Here is a 15,411-nt window from a genome sequence, read left to right as displayed (position 1 = left end):
GGAGACAAGTGTGGGGGCCTGGTGGAGGGTGCCCCTGAATGCTGGGGGGTGGGGGTGCAGGGGGACATGAGTTGGACGTGAGTGGGGGCCTGGTGGAGGGTGCCCTTGACTGCTGGGGGGTGGGGGTGAGAGGAGACAAGTGTGGGGGCCTGGTGGAGGGTGCCCCTGACTGCTGGGGGGTGGGGGCACATAGGGGACATGAGTGGGGGCCTGGTGGAGGGTGCCCCTGACAGCTGGTGGTTGGGGGTGCAGGGGGACATGAGTGGGGGCCTGGTGGAGGGTGCCCTGCACTGCTGGGGGTGGTGGTGCTGGGAGACATGAGTTGGACATGAGTGGGGGTCTGTTGGAGGGTGCCCCTTTATGCTGGGGGGTGGGGGTGCTGGTAAACATGCGTTGAACATGAGTGGGGGCCTGGTGGAGGGTGCCCCTGACTGCTGGGGGGTGGGGGTGATGGGAGACATGTGTGGGGGCCTGGTGGAGGGTGCCCCTGGATGCTGGGGGGTGGGGGTGCAGGGGGACATGAGTTGGACATGAGTGGGGGCCTGGTGGAGGGTGTCCCTGGATGCTGGGGGTTGGGGGTGCAGGGGGACATGAGTTGGACATGAGTGGGGGCCTGGTGGAGGGTGCCCCTGGATGCTGGGGGGTGGGGGTGCAGGGGGACATGAGTGGGGGCGTGGTGGAGGGTGCCCTGCACTGCTGGGGGGTGGGGGTGATGGGAGACATGAGTGGGGCCCTGGTGGAGGGTGCCCCTGACTGCTGGGGGGTGGGAGTGATGGGAGACATGTGTGGGGGCCTGGTGGAGGGTGCCCCTGACTACTGGGGGGTGGGGGTGCAGGGGGACATGAGTTGGACATGGTGGGGGCCTGGTGGAGGGTGCCCCTGACTGCTGGGGGGTGGGGATGCTGGGGGACATGAGTGGGGGCCTGGTGGAGGGTGCCCCTGACTGCTGGTGGGTGGGGGTGCAGGGGGACATGAGTTGGACATGAGTGGGGGCCTGGTGGAGGGTGCCCCTGGATGCTGGGGGGTGGGGGTGCAGGGGGACATGAGTTGGACATGATTGGGGGCTTGGTGGAGGGTGCCCCTGGATGCTGGGGGGTGGGGGTGCAGGGGAACATGAGTGGGGGCCTGGTGGAGGGTGCCCTGCACTGCTGGGGGGTGGGGGTGATGGGAGACATGAGTGGGGGCCTGGTGGAGGGTGTCCCTGACTGCTGGGGGGTGGGGGTGCAGGGGGACATGAGTGGGGGCCTGGTGGAGGGTGCCGCTGACTGCTGGGGGTGGGGGTGATGGGAGACATGAGTGGGGGCCTGGTGGAGGGTGCCCCTGACTGCTGGGGGGTGGGGGTGATGGGGGACATGAGTGGGGGCCTGGTGGAGGGTGCCCCTGACTGCTGGTGGGTGGGGGTGCAGGGGGACATGTGTGGGGGCCTGGTGGAGGGTGCCCCTGACTGCTGGGGGGTGGGCTTGATGGGAGACATGTGTGGGGGCCTGGTGGAGGGTGCCCCTGGATGCTGGGGGGTGGGGGTGCAGGGGGACATGAGTGGGGGCCTGGTGGAGGGTGCCCTGCACTGCTGGGGGGTGGGGGTGATGGGAGACATGAGTGGGGGCGTGGTGGAGGGTGCCCCTTACTGCTGGGGGGTGGGGGTGATGGGAGACATGTGTGGGGGCCTGGTAGACGGTGCCCCTGACTGCTGGGGGGTGGGGGTGCAGGGGGACATGAGTTGGACATGAGTGGGGGCCTGGTGGAGGGTGCCCCAGACTGCTGGGGGGTGGGGGTGCAGGGTGACATGAGTGTGGGCCTGGTGGAGGGTGCCCCTGACTGCTGGTGGGTGGGGGTGCAGGGGGACATGTGTTGGACATGAGTGTGGGCCTGGTGGAGGGTGCCCCTGGATGCTGGGGGGTGGGGGTGCAGGGGGACATGAGTTGGACATGAGTGCGGGCCTGGTGGAGGGTGCCCCTGGATGCTGGGGGGTGGGGGTGCAGGGGGACATGAGTGGGGGCCTGGTGGAGGGTGCCCTGCACTGCTGGGGGGTGGGGGTGATGGGAGACATGAGTGGGGGCCTGGTGGAGGGTGCCCCTGACTGCTGGGGGGTGGGGGTGATGGGAGACATGTGTGGGGGCCTGGTGGAGGGTGCCCCTGACTGCTGGGGGGTGCGGGTGCAGGGGGACATGAGTTGGACATGAGTGGGGGCCTGGTGGAGGGTGCCCCTGACTGCTGGGGGTGGGGGTGATGGGGGACATGAGTGGGGCCTGGTGGAGGGTGCCCTGCACTGCTGGGGGGTGGGGGTGATGGGAGACATGAGTTGGACATGAGTGGGGGCCTGGTGGAGGGTGCCCCTGGATGCTGGGGGGTGGGGGTGCAGGGGGACATGATTTGGACATGAGTGGGGGCCTGGTGGAGGGTGCCCCTGGATGCTGGTGGGTGGGGGTGCAGGGGGACATGAGTGGGGGCCCGGTGGAGGGTGCCCTGCACTGCTGGGGGGTGGGGTTGATGGGAGACATGAGTGGGGGCCTGGTGGAGGGTGCCCCTGACTGCTGGGGGGTGGGGTGATGGGAGACATGAGTGGGGGCCTGGTGGAGGGTGCTCTGCACTGCTGGGGGGTGGGGATGATGGGAGACATGAGTGGGGGCCTGGTGGAGGGTGCCGCTGACTGCTGTGGGTGGGGTGCAAGGGGACATGAGTGGGGGCCTGGTGGAGGGTGCCCTGCACTGCTGGGGGGTGAGGGTGATGGGAGACATGAGTGGGGGCCTGGTGGAGGGTGCCCTGCATTGCTGGGGGGTGGGGGTGCAGGGGGACATGAGTGAGGGCCTGGTGGAGGGTGCCCTGCACTGCTGGGGGGTGGGGGTGATGGGAGACATGAGTACGGGCCTGGTGGAGGGTGCCCCTGGATGCTGGGGGGGTGGGGGTGCAGGGGGACATGAGTGGGGGCCTGGTGGAGGGTGCCCTGCACTGCTGGGGGGTGGGGGTGATGGGAGACATGAGTGGGGGCCTGGTGGAGGGTGCCCCTGTCTGCTGGGGGGTGAGGGTGATGGGAGACATGTGTGGGGGCCTGGTGGAGGGTGCCCCTGACTGCTGGGGGGTGGGGGTGCAGGGGGACATGAGTTGGACATGAGTGGGGGCCTGGTGGAGGGTGCCCCTGACTGCTGGGGGTGGGGGTGATGGGGACATGAGTGGGGGCCTGGTGGAGGGTGCCCTGCACTGCTGGGGGTTGGGGGTGATGGGAGACATGAGTTGGACATGAGTGGGGGCCTGGTGGAGGGTGCTCCTGGATGCTGGGGGGTGGGGGTGCAGGGAGACATGAGTTCAACATGAGTGGGGGCCTGGTGGAGGGTGCCCCTGGATGCTGGGGGGTGGGGGTGCAGGGGGACATGAGTGGGGGCCTGGTGGAGGGTGCCCTGCACTGCTGGAGGGTGGGGGTGATGGGAGACATGAGTGGGGGCCTGGTGGAGGGTGCCCCTGAGTGCTGGGGGGTGGGGGTGATGTGAGACATGAGTGGGGGCCTGGTGGAGGGTGCCCTGCACTGCTGGGGGGTGGGGGTGATGGGAGACATGAGTGGGGGCCTGGTGGAGGGTGCCCCTGACTGCTGGGGGGTGGGGTGCAGGGGGACATGAGTGGGGGCCTGGTGGAGGGTGCCCTGCACTGCTGGGGGGCGGGGGTGATGGGAGACATGAGTGGGGGCCTGGTGGAGGGTGCCCTGCACTGCTGGGGGGTGGGGGTGCAGGGGGACATGAGTGGGGGCCTGGTGGAGGGTGCCCTGCACTGCTGGGGGGTGGGGGTGATGGGAGACATGAGTGGGGGCCTGGTGGAGGGTGCCCTTGGATGCTGGGGGGTGGGGGCGATGGGAGACATGTGTGGGGGCCTGGTGGAGGGTGCCCCTGGATGCTGGGGGGTGGGGGTGATGGGAGACATGAGTGGGGGCCTGGTGGAGGGTGCCCTGCACTGCTGGGGCGTGGGGGTGGCGGGAGACATGAGTTGGACATGATTGGGGGCCTGGTGGAGGGTGCCCTGCACTGCTGGGGGGTGTGGGTGCTGGGAGTCATGTGTGGGGGCCTGGTGGAGGGTGCCCTGCACTGCTGGGGGTGGGGTGCTGGGAGACATGAGGTGGGGCCTGGTGGAGGGTGCCCCTGGATGCTGGGGGTGGGGGTGCTGGGAGACATGTGTGGGGGCCTGGTTGAGGGTGCCCTGCACTGCTGGGGGTGGGTGTGCTGGGAGACATGATTTGGACATGAGTGGGGGCCTGGTGGAGGGTGCCCCTGGATGCTGGGGGCTGGGGGTGCAGGGGGACATGCGTTGGTGGGCAGTAGTGCAAGGTGACATGTGGGTTGGCTGGGGGGCATGGGCATGGTGGATGGGCTGCCTGCGGGACATGTGCAGGGTAGGCCCCTGTGGTGTGGGCCGCCTGCAGGGGCCGTGAAGGGTGTCGAGGGTACACCTGGGAGGACCCACACGTGCAATTCACGTGTGGTGCTCCCCGCGCACCCCTGGAATACACGTACCCTGATGGAATCGCGTGTGATACTTCCTGCGCACCCCTGAAATACACGTACCCTGCTGCTTTTGCGTGTGATGCTTCACACGCACCCCTGGAATACACGTACCCTGATGGAATCGCGTGTGATACTTCCCGCGCACCCCTGAAATGCACGTACCCTGCTGTTTTTGCATGTGATACTTCCTGCACACCCCTGGAATACACGTGCCCTGATGGAATCGCGTGTGTTACTTCCCACGCACCCCTGATGTACACGTACCCAGGACAATCGCGTGTGAAACTTCTCGAGAACCACTGAAATACCCGTTCCCCGCTTGCCGTTTGCTGTTTGGCAGCCCTGTGAACTGGTCCAGGGTTAGCGTAGCCCTTTGCGATGATTTGGGAATTTTGAAGGCTTTTCCTTGCGCGAGGGCGTTCTTGGGGCGTAACTGGCGCTGCTGCAGGGTCGCTGCGCCACTCTGCGCCATGGCTGGTTTCGGAGGCTAAAATCCATGAATTCGCTGTGCGATGAAAAGGATTTTTTCGCACGCGGCTGGCGTAGTGTATCGCACTCGCACGGGGACACTGTGCGCCAGCCGCGTGCGCCACATTTGTGCGAATTTCTATGAATTACCCTCTAAATTTGGCCGGTATGGTAAGCTAAGCAACCAGACTCACATCACAACTGTGCACTGCTAAGACCAACACCCAGGACATGAAAGATGACATCACAACTTTTTTGGGGGGTTTTGGTTTTACTAGTAACCATAACGTCCCTTTAACAAAGTTTTTTTCGTAGAATTTCACAGGTTTTCATTAGTGCAACTTAAACATAACGTCCCTTTAACAAAGTGTTTCACTGAATTTCATAGGTTTTTATTAGTGCGACTTAACCATGATGTCCCTTTAACAAAGTTTTTTCATTGAATATATATATTAGCAGTGTCTTAGCAATGCACAGTGGTAGCGTGGGTTCTGGTTGCGTAGTTCAACATAACTGGTGAATTTCTGGGGGTTTTGTCCCTTTGACAACGTTTTTTCATTGAATTTCATAGTTTTTTATTAGTGCAACTTAACCATAACGTCCATTTATCAAAGATTGTTCAGTTTTTATCAGTGCACGCTAACTTCCTACAACTTACTCTAATATCAAACTTACACCAAAATAATAACATTTAAGTTTCACTTTGAAACTCTTCAATTCCCCACCTTCTAGCATCATTTTAACACTTCCATACACGTTTTGCAACTTTTTCCACCTTTTTTGAGTTCGTCAACGTTCACGAACATCTGTCGTAAGGATGGATGGCAGAATGATGTGTTCACGAACGCGTCTGCACTTTGCAAACGGGTCTGTGCTTTGTGAACTGTTTGGAACTGCATTTTTAGCTGATCTAGGAACTTTGAAGCTCAAAATGTACCCTTACAAATCTCCTATACCTATTCTTACTCATTATCCATTAACTATCTAGCAAACAACACACATTTGGAGGAATATTAGCAAAACTGCTTCACAAGATCCCACCAGCTACATTGCAAGTGATAAAAGAGTACTCAGTATATACTGCAACACAACACACTGCAGAGGGGAGCAATTTCAAAGTGCTTTTGAAGCCGTAATCAAGGAGCATGAGAAACACTGCCCCCTACCTTAGATGTAACACACGCGCAACATCTTCCCCTGTCCACCCGCCTTTCCATATTTGTGATTGGTGCCCCATTGCTCATTTCTCTCTCCACCTTACTTTCTGGCCTCTCCTGAAACAAAAATATATATTTTAAAAAAAGGTTCCCTTAGGAGCTACCTTTCAAAGTTAAAAAGAGAACTAAAAAGACACCATCTATTTTATATTTTTCAGTGAAGTATTTAGATTTAGTAAGATCCCCCAACATTCCCATTGGCATGTTCTACTATGCTAATGGAAATGTTGTATTTGTATTTATTTATTTGTATAGCACGCCTGGCCCTAAGGTATCTGGGCACATTTCTTGAGGTTACAGAGACAAAGGGCCTCATTACGACCCAGGCGTTCCCGTAATGAAGGGTGCCAGTACGGGACCGGCACTGTTCATTACGGGACGCCCTATTATAAGGTCCCTTTGCGGGACCCGCTCAGAACATCTGGTCAGACCAGACATCCTTAGCGTGTCCCGCAAGGGGACCAGGGAGCTAATAACGGCCCATTATCAACGGGCCTGTTATTAGCTCCCTCCTCATTCCCATTGAGCCCTATGGGGATGGGTTTTTTCAATGAGGAATTACCGGGGCCTCCAAGGTTGGAATGACCCGGTAATTCCTCATTGAACCTAGATATTGAGAGACAATCTGCTTGGGCTGCTCTCTGTGGGTGTGTGGGCATGGGGGCGTGTGGAGGTGTGAGGTGTAAAGCGGTTCGCCAGAAATATTGGAGCCTGGTTGGCCAAACATGTGTGTATAAGAGCGAGAGTTTTAAGGGAGATTCTTTGGGAGACCGAAAGCCAGTGTAGGCTGTGTCTGATATCAGAGATATGCTCATTCCTAGGGATATTAAGGGCTGCCGTGATGGCATTGTTTTGAGTAACCTGTAACTTTCTTATAATAAGTTGACTGGTCCCGAGATAAAGCGCATTGCAATAGTCGAGTTTCGGCAAGATGAGGGTTCTGGCAAGGATAGTGCAGTTGGCCGTGGTTAGGAATGGGGGACAAGCTGTATTGAGTTTACATGTATAAGCTGAAGAAGGGATTACAGCATTAGATTGCCTAGTGAGGGATAGGGTAGAGTCAAGATAAATGCCTAGGGATTTGGTGTCATTGGATACCATTATGGTATTACCGTCAATGATGAAGGATTTGAATGCAGAATGAAATTTGTTGAGTGTGTGGTGCGAGCCGAGGATGAGTAACTCTGTTTTATCATCATTAAGACAGAGCCTGTGTTGAGCCATCCAAGCCTCGATGACCTGATAGACATCGTTGATGGCTTTTGTGTCAGCTGTGTGGTCACCATTGATAGGAATGAGTATTTGGGTGTCATCCACAGACTTAATGTAGGTGACACCCAAATAGTCAAGAATATCAAAGAGTGGTTTCGTAAACATGTTGTAGAGTGTGGGTGACATGCACAATCCCTAAGGTACCCCGCAAAGGACTGGTGAGGGGTTAGCCAAGGCTGAAGGGGAGAAGACCCTCATGCATCTGTTCGCCAGGAAGGATCTGGTCCATGCAGTGGCTTTGTCGGAGCTGCAGATTTGAGATGTTGGCAGAGAATTTCATGGTTAACTAAATCAAATGCGGCTGATAAGTCTAGCAATCATGAGAGGGCTAGCTTGCCGTTGTCTTTAAGGATCTCAATTTGTGTTTTTAATTTGATACGGGCAGTTTCAGTTCCGTGGCTTGTGGGATGTATTTACCCATGCATCCGAGCCCTACCTCAAAACTGTGCAGTACTGACATGGAAAACATCATGATGGCCAGAGCTTCCCAGAAAATGCACAGGGAAATGCATGAAGAATAGGCTGCCACCCATTTTTGCCGATGTTATGGGCACAGAAGGACACTGCCTAAAACCACCATTGGACTACCCACACAGTAGTCTGAAACCATTGGGAATGGCAATGCTGATTGCCAAAAGCAAACCCATAACTGTTGGGAATTCATTTTCTTAAATCCCAAAAAGGGGTGCAGTACCAGTACTCACCACTATCCAAAAGCCGGCGTTTTAAAACAACACCAGATTTTACTTTTTTTTGTGTAAAACTGAATAAATGAACCCAAAGCAAGCCAAAGAAAGACTTACTAAGAGGTGGATCCAATGTAAAGTTATATTCTGAAGTGACTTGAAGGTTTATAACAAGACTGGCTGAGCTGTGGATTTCAGCAGTTTAAGTAAATTTGGACTGAAAGACATTAAAAAAATCTAAATGTTTAAAAGAAATGAGTGACCTACTTTGAGTGTCACATAGGTTGCAATTGTTTAAATGTCATAGTTTTAAACTTAGAATCAGCATCCTAGCTGCATATGTAAAAAATGTCTTGACTTAAACTGGGGAACAGAAGTGACATTTTATCTGAAACCTGGCTTAAGGAACTGAATTCTGCCTGGCAACTACCCCCCATCAGGAGTGAAACTTGAGTCACAGATGTGTTCCCAGGCCTATCTGCCTTTTGCTGGCCACACTAAGGATATGCCATCTCTCTGATAATTGAATTAAGGGGAGCCCCCACAGAATACAGGAGCTCTGAACAAAGCCCTGTCCTGACTCAGGCAAATGTTTTATTGGCGGGAGTCGTAAATGGAGCTTCCTCTTGGCAGAAGCTGGGAGGGGCAGGGTCTCTGAGCTTGGCAGAAACTGGAAAGACTGGTTTCTGTACCATGTGACATGAAAAGACACACCTCTATAGCCAGAATATGGTTTTAGAAAAAGATGAATAACTCATAGAGCGGACTTGTGAAAATTTTATAAATGACACCATAATTCTTGTGATTTTTCTGCCCACATTTTATAGAGGTTTTTAGAACCGGTGGCATGTTCAGGGGGGGTTTAGCGGAAAAGAGGATATTACTCAAAATGTGTGCATGTGAAAAATCTGACACTTCATCAACTAATGTCCATACTCCTTGCGCACATGTGTGTAAATTTGGGGTAATGTCCGGGATTGCAAACCAGTTAAAAAGTGCAAAATATCGCCATTTCTGAATGCAAGCCCCCAGGAAGAGCAGAGTTTGAACAGGGTATACCTCCTGTGATATGTGATGGGTGCATGTAATTTCAAACCACTGTGTAGCTATGAAATATGTATTTGGTTCAAATCTAGATTTGTGTGCAAGTTGACAGGAGGAGTGGACTTTCTGCAGGCTGTAAAATGACATCACTCTGACACAACTTAGCTCCCCCAATCAGGGGAGAAATGAAAGCTTGGCCAATGATAAGTGGAGAGGGGCTGGCTAGTGATGCTGCTCACACACACCCATTTTAAAAACACATAAAAGCAGAGAGACAGGACAGATAGGGACCTTCAAATCCATTTGCAGCTGGAAGCTCTGCCGGGAAAATCCATACTTTACCTCCATCAACCTTCAGAGACCCAGACCAGACCAGCAGAGTAGAGCTGACCTGTTAGCAGAACCAGAGAGAGCTGACCCAGATCACTGTGAAGTGCAGAGACCAGAGTCCAGTCTAAAACCTGACCAGATCCATGGTGAGGCCCATTTCACTCAAGAATATAGTGTGAGTACCTAGAAAACTGTGCAGAACCAATCTCTTAGTTAAAATAATATAATTCAATCCTATTTTAATCTAAGTAGAACTGTCTCCTAACTGTAAACTGTCATTTGTAAAGCTGTCACTTGTCATTTTCTAGTTGCAAGCTGCACTTGTCTTTTTGAACTTTAAAATTTCAAATCTGAAAAACGACCTTTATTTAATCGCTCATATCTCCGTGACCGTTTGTGCTAGAGACTTGCAGTAACTTTCATCTGGAAGCTGAGATCCTAGGCTTTCTTAGGACTCCAAGACGATAGTGATAGTCCTTGTAGTTCCTCTGTAATCTCGCTCGGCGCATTCGCGAATTTACCGCGATTTGCAAATTTCTCCACGTGTGAAAACAGATGCTGCTTGCCTTCCATTTGCCAGAAATTCGTTTAACCTGCTAATTATCCCTGAATCATTGCTAGTGTGAGCCTGGACTAATATTAACTAGATACCACTCACCCTGAACCTCTAGAGGGAATTAAAAGCATTTTAACATATTTTCACTCCATTGCCAGCACATATCAAAGCATTTTGCCTGTGTTTTCAACTTCTGTAGTCTAAGTTGCTGGGTGAACTGAATTACATTTGAATTGCATTTCTGAGAATTGTGTGCCTTCCTTCCATTTCCCTGCATTGCATAAAAGGGGGGGTGAATTGTCCAAGAAAGTGATTACATTGTCTTTTGCTGAAATCCTATCAAGTTATTTTCTGTACTGCATTTCATTCCACATTGCATCCATTGGAAACCATAAAAGTATTGTTGCTATCTTATCCATTTCATGTCAATTCCTTAGTGATTATAAAGAAGTGTGCTAGTGCCAGATTCTCCGTTGTTAATCTTTATCATATCAGATTAAGTGTGATATTCAATTATTAATTTATTATAAAGCGTGATATATATATATATATATTGTTTAAATTATCAATTAAACCTTTTAACTTGCAAAACAGAACTACTTCTTGGCTCAGTGGGGTCAGGAGGATTCCAAGAGAGGGGTGTTATATAGGGGTAGTCATCCAGAACGCATGAACTGGACATAAAGTTATATCAATAAGGGTTTTCATTCAGTATTCTAGACTAGGCGTTGACTTGGCTGTAGTGCTGAATTGAATCCTCTTACAAATTGGGGGCTCGTGCCGGACGTTTGGGTTAGATCTACCATTTGTGCAGATTAATACAGCGTGCCAGCTGACCAGATACATATATCCGGTCGGATCACCACGCTGTGTTACGCTGTAAAGCACTCCTCATAGGAACGCTTTTAGGAAAAGGTCTGTTTTGCAAAAATAAAATACAAACTTCTGTAAGTCAGGACAGAGACCAATCTCTAGAATGACGACCTTAGTAGACATGAAAATAGCCAGAGAGCACCTCTTACATAAACTATTTGTGAGAGGTGAATGGACTGAACAGGGCCAGGATGCCTGGTTGCAGGCCATCACGCGACAGGTCACTGAAACAGGGTCAGACCTATGGAGAGATCAGGGTCCATTACATGTGGCCCTGAGTGAACTATATATGGCTCCTAAAGCCAAAGATGAACACAATAAGATTGCCAGGATAGCAGCATACCTGTACCTATATATGGGAGACATGCAGGATAAATGCACTGAAAGCCAAGATCTGGCAAATAGGCAACAGATGGCAGTAGAGAAGGCCCGATCTGATCTGGCCTCTTCTGAGCAGAGGCTGCAGAGGAGCCAGGAGTCAGAAAATGATAGTAGGCAATATATCATTAAAATAAAAGAGGATATGGGCATCCTACAACAGGAAAAGACAGACCAGGATACCAGATTTCTGGCCCTGCAGAAGGAGCACCAAGACAGTTTGGACTCCTTACTGCAGAACCAGAAAAAGTTGGAGCAACAGATCAATTTCAACAGGGCATGCGCGGAGCAGGTAGTCACCCTGCAAAGCCAGCTAGATAGAGAGAAAGAGGAGAGCAATAAACTGATTCTGAAAGACCTGGATACCCAGGCAGAGTTTGATGAGGTGTGCCAAAAAGCTGGTGCCTTTCAACGACAGAGGGACGACCTGGCAGCACAGATGCAGGCTCTCAGTCAGGAAAGAGACACTTTAGGCCAGGAAGTCTGCCACTTAAAAAAGGAAATTGAAGAAAATCACCTGGCCCTCCAGGGGCTGGGTGACCTCCAAAAAGAAAACCAGAACTTGGTAGAGCACACCAGAAGGGTGGAAGATGCTCTGGCAAGAAAGGAGCAGGCCAGTAGGGATGGGACGCAGGAGGTAAACCTCCTGCAGCAAAGACTGGCCCAGTTCTCCAGGACCAACCAGGGAGCACAGAGGGAAAATGAGGCCCTTTGTCAACACAATTATAGGCTCCAACAACAGATAGCGATGCAGGAGAGACTGATAGAGTCTAGTAAGGCCTTAACTGAGGAACTGAAGGCACAAATGCAGGCTCTTGCATTGCAACAGGGAGCAGGGGCGGATAGAGATGAGGTTCGCTGGGAAATGGAAACTCCGGAGCATAACCTCAGGAGCCCTAGTACTAGAGGCCCTCATACCTCTCAGTCCCTGGACTCTGCCACCCCCATGTCCCCTGGCGCACATGAGCACAGGGCCACAGGGATGGCAGATTACTATCCAGCTAAAAGTATGGGGCTCATAGGCCAGTACCACTCAGGAATGGAGGGGTGGGCATCCGGGTATGGGCACCCAAGTACAGTACAGTTCAGTGGGGAACCCCAGGAGAGTAGGCCCCTTAAGGGCATCCTGAAAACCTCTGCCCAGTTAGGTCAGTGGGGGGGGTACCCAGCAAATCCTGGCAGCAAGGAGGGATCTGAGGACTCCTCTGAGCACCACAGGAAACAGGAGACCAGGTCCCCACATTCTGCCAGCCATTCCCAGGCTCGCAGAATCCGGGAAAACCTGGAAGAACAGACAGGAACCTCTGGGAGCAGTGCCTCTGAGTCAGAGGATGAATGGACAAGGGTTACCCGAACCAAAAAGGCCAATAAGGCAAAAAGGGCCTTGCTTAAGGACCCCTTAAAGCAGATTAAGGCGATCAGGAGCGTCATCACGCCTTACCATAAGAACGCTAAGTATTCTGTTTGGGAGCACTTAGAGTTGTTTGAGCAAATGATGGAGACTTTCCATTTGAAGGACAGCCAAAGCTGTATTCAATATGTAAAGTGGACCTTCTCCCCGGAATACTCCAGTTTCTTTGCGGGGCTGGAGGACCAAAATCATTTAAGATGGTCCACCTATAAGGCGGCCATCTTGAAACATTTTTCTGTTCACAGAAATCCTCAAGAGGCTCGCAAGGCAGCCTACAATTTGCAATGTGGGGAGGATCAGGCCCCACAAGAATTTGTGCAAGAACTGAAACGTGCTTTTGCGCAGACCACCAGAAGGGTGCGCACAGACAGTAGAGAATTCATTAATACATTTTTTCATGCCTTGCCCAAATACATAATGACCCAGCTCGTGAGGGATTTTCATGAGAAAAGATCTTTAGACTGGGTCATTGAACAGGCTACCCGGATCTATGAGGTGCAGAAACCGGTAGATAGCAAAAGTAATGCCCAGAAAAACCCCAAAGCCAACAGCACCCCTGCTGCTGCCAAGGTGGCAGAGGTAAAGGTCACCCCCGTTTTAGAGTTGGAGATGGGGGGGCCTAAAAACCTACCTGCACCTAATAATGCTAGGCCCAGAAGGTCCTCGGGCCAGTCACAGACAGGGAGCCAGGGAGGCAGCCCCACAAATGGGGTCCCTCGCTCTCCTGATTATGTAAGCCCCCGTTACAAGGGAAACAGACCCATCCTGGGTTATGTGTAGACTCCTCCAGCCCAAGGGGGGGGATCCAGCCAAGCACCTAACCCAGGGAACTTCCCTCCCAACTTCCCACAGGAGGGCAGAAATTCTCCAAATCCTGGGCAGAACTTTTTCCCCAGGTATCCACCCAATTTCCAACCCCAAAATCATCCATCCTTCTTTCCCCAATTCCCTGAGCCCAGACAACCTAATCCGGGAGAGGGGAGGCCAAGGGTGGAGGGGTACCCAAATCTTCCCAATCCGGGGTATTACCAGAGAAGGGACAGCTACCCTTCCCGGGATCAGCCCAGGGGAGAAAACAGGGCCCCGTATCAGCCTGAGCGCCAGGTTCAAAACATGGCGCGGGATCTGGGTCACATACTGAGGGCTCAGCAGAACCCTCAGAACGGTATGCCGGCGCAGAACGCACCCAACTCGGGACCTGGTGCCCCAGAACAATGACGGGGGCAGCACCCCGATAACTCACCGGTTCCCAGGGAGGAGGCACAAGGGGAAGGGGGGTGTAAAGCCTTGGAGGAAGCTTCCTTCCTCACTTGTAAACAGCCCCTGGAAACCCAGGAACCGGAAACAAAATCTCCTGCCCCTGAAAGTCTGCCTCCTAAGGAGCAGAGGGGTGGTAGGAGAAACAAAAGACCCAAACAGACACAGTTTGAGGAGGAGGTACAGATCTTCCAATTTGAGGGAGAGGGATCCTCAGAGGATCCTGGGAAAAGGATCTTCTCCTTCAGAGATGGGGGTTCTCCTCCCAAAGAAAAATGGGTCCCTAGGGATGCAAATCCAGACTGGGGAGACGTGGAGACTGAGCTACCGCCGCCCACCATCTCATCCCAGAACCAACAGCAAGAAAATCCCCTGGTTCAAACCCATCCTGGTGACTGCCTCCAAAAAGGGGGGGGCGGCCCAGAACCGGAGCCAGGGGAACCCACAATGGCTCTGATCTCCAGTTGCCAACTTTTTCTTTCAGATTCCCAAGGCTCTCCGCAGAATTCCGCCCAAATCTCTTCGCTAGCGATGTCCAAAACCAGAAAGTTAGCCCACCAGTTGTCCAAAAATGTGCATTATCTGTGCCCCCTTGAGGAGAAGGAGGGAAGATACTATGCCCCGGTACAAGTACAGGGACAGGGTACAATTTTAGCACTGGTGGACACTGGATCTCAAGCCACCCTTCTGTCCAGAAGGGTCTTTGATGAACTGAATGCAGGAAGGGGAGAGAATTACCAAATTCCTCTCACCTCTCTTCCTGGACAACTCCAGAACTTTTACGGGAAGGAAATTCCTGTCGAGGGGACGGCAGACTTGGACATTAAAATTGGGCGACACAAGTCGAAACACCCGGTCATAGTTGTGACTCCAGAGGGCACCCCTTGTTTACTAGGGAATGACCTCCTGAGAAGGTTGTCACCCCTAATAGATTGCCTAAACAAGGTCCTCTGGACCCAGACTAGCCGACCAATAAAATTAAAACAGAGTGTCAACCATATTAATTTAAATGGCACCTGCCACATGGTTGAACAAAAATCTGACCAAGTAGAATTTCACTTCCAGAACAACCAAATTCCAGACGTGACAGTAATAGCAGTAGGACAACAGACTGGTGATGGGGGGTCCTCTCTATTTCTGAAAATCAACCTTCCTTCCAGTCTAAAGTGGTACTCCACGCTGGAAGGAAACACTCTGAGATTCTATACTAATCCACAATCAGAAACTCCCACTCCTATAGTCCAGAAAGATGTGAAATCAGCTCAGAGCCTGGCTGATATTCAGCAAATTGGAGAGCAGTTGTTCATCCCTGTTCAGTTAAATGAGGGGAAGGACTCTGTTCTCGCTCGAGTGTGTGTGAACAACGGTAAGAGCTTCATCAGCGAAGCCATGTTCCGCCAACTCCCAAAAGATCCAGCCATTCCCACATTCAAAC

This window comes from Ambystoma mexicanum, chromosome 1p, assembly GCF_040938575.1.
Source record: "Ambystoma mexicanum isolate Mex_15411 chromosome 1p, UKY_AmexF1_1, whole genome shotgun sequence".
NCBI lineage: Eukaryota > Metazoa > Chordata > Amphibia > Caudata > Ambystomatidae > Ambystoma > Ambystoma mexicanum.
The sequence above is the reverse complement of the archived record's forward strand: the minus strand, read 5'-3'. Positions refer to the sequence as shown.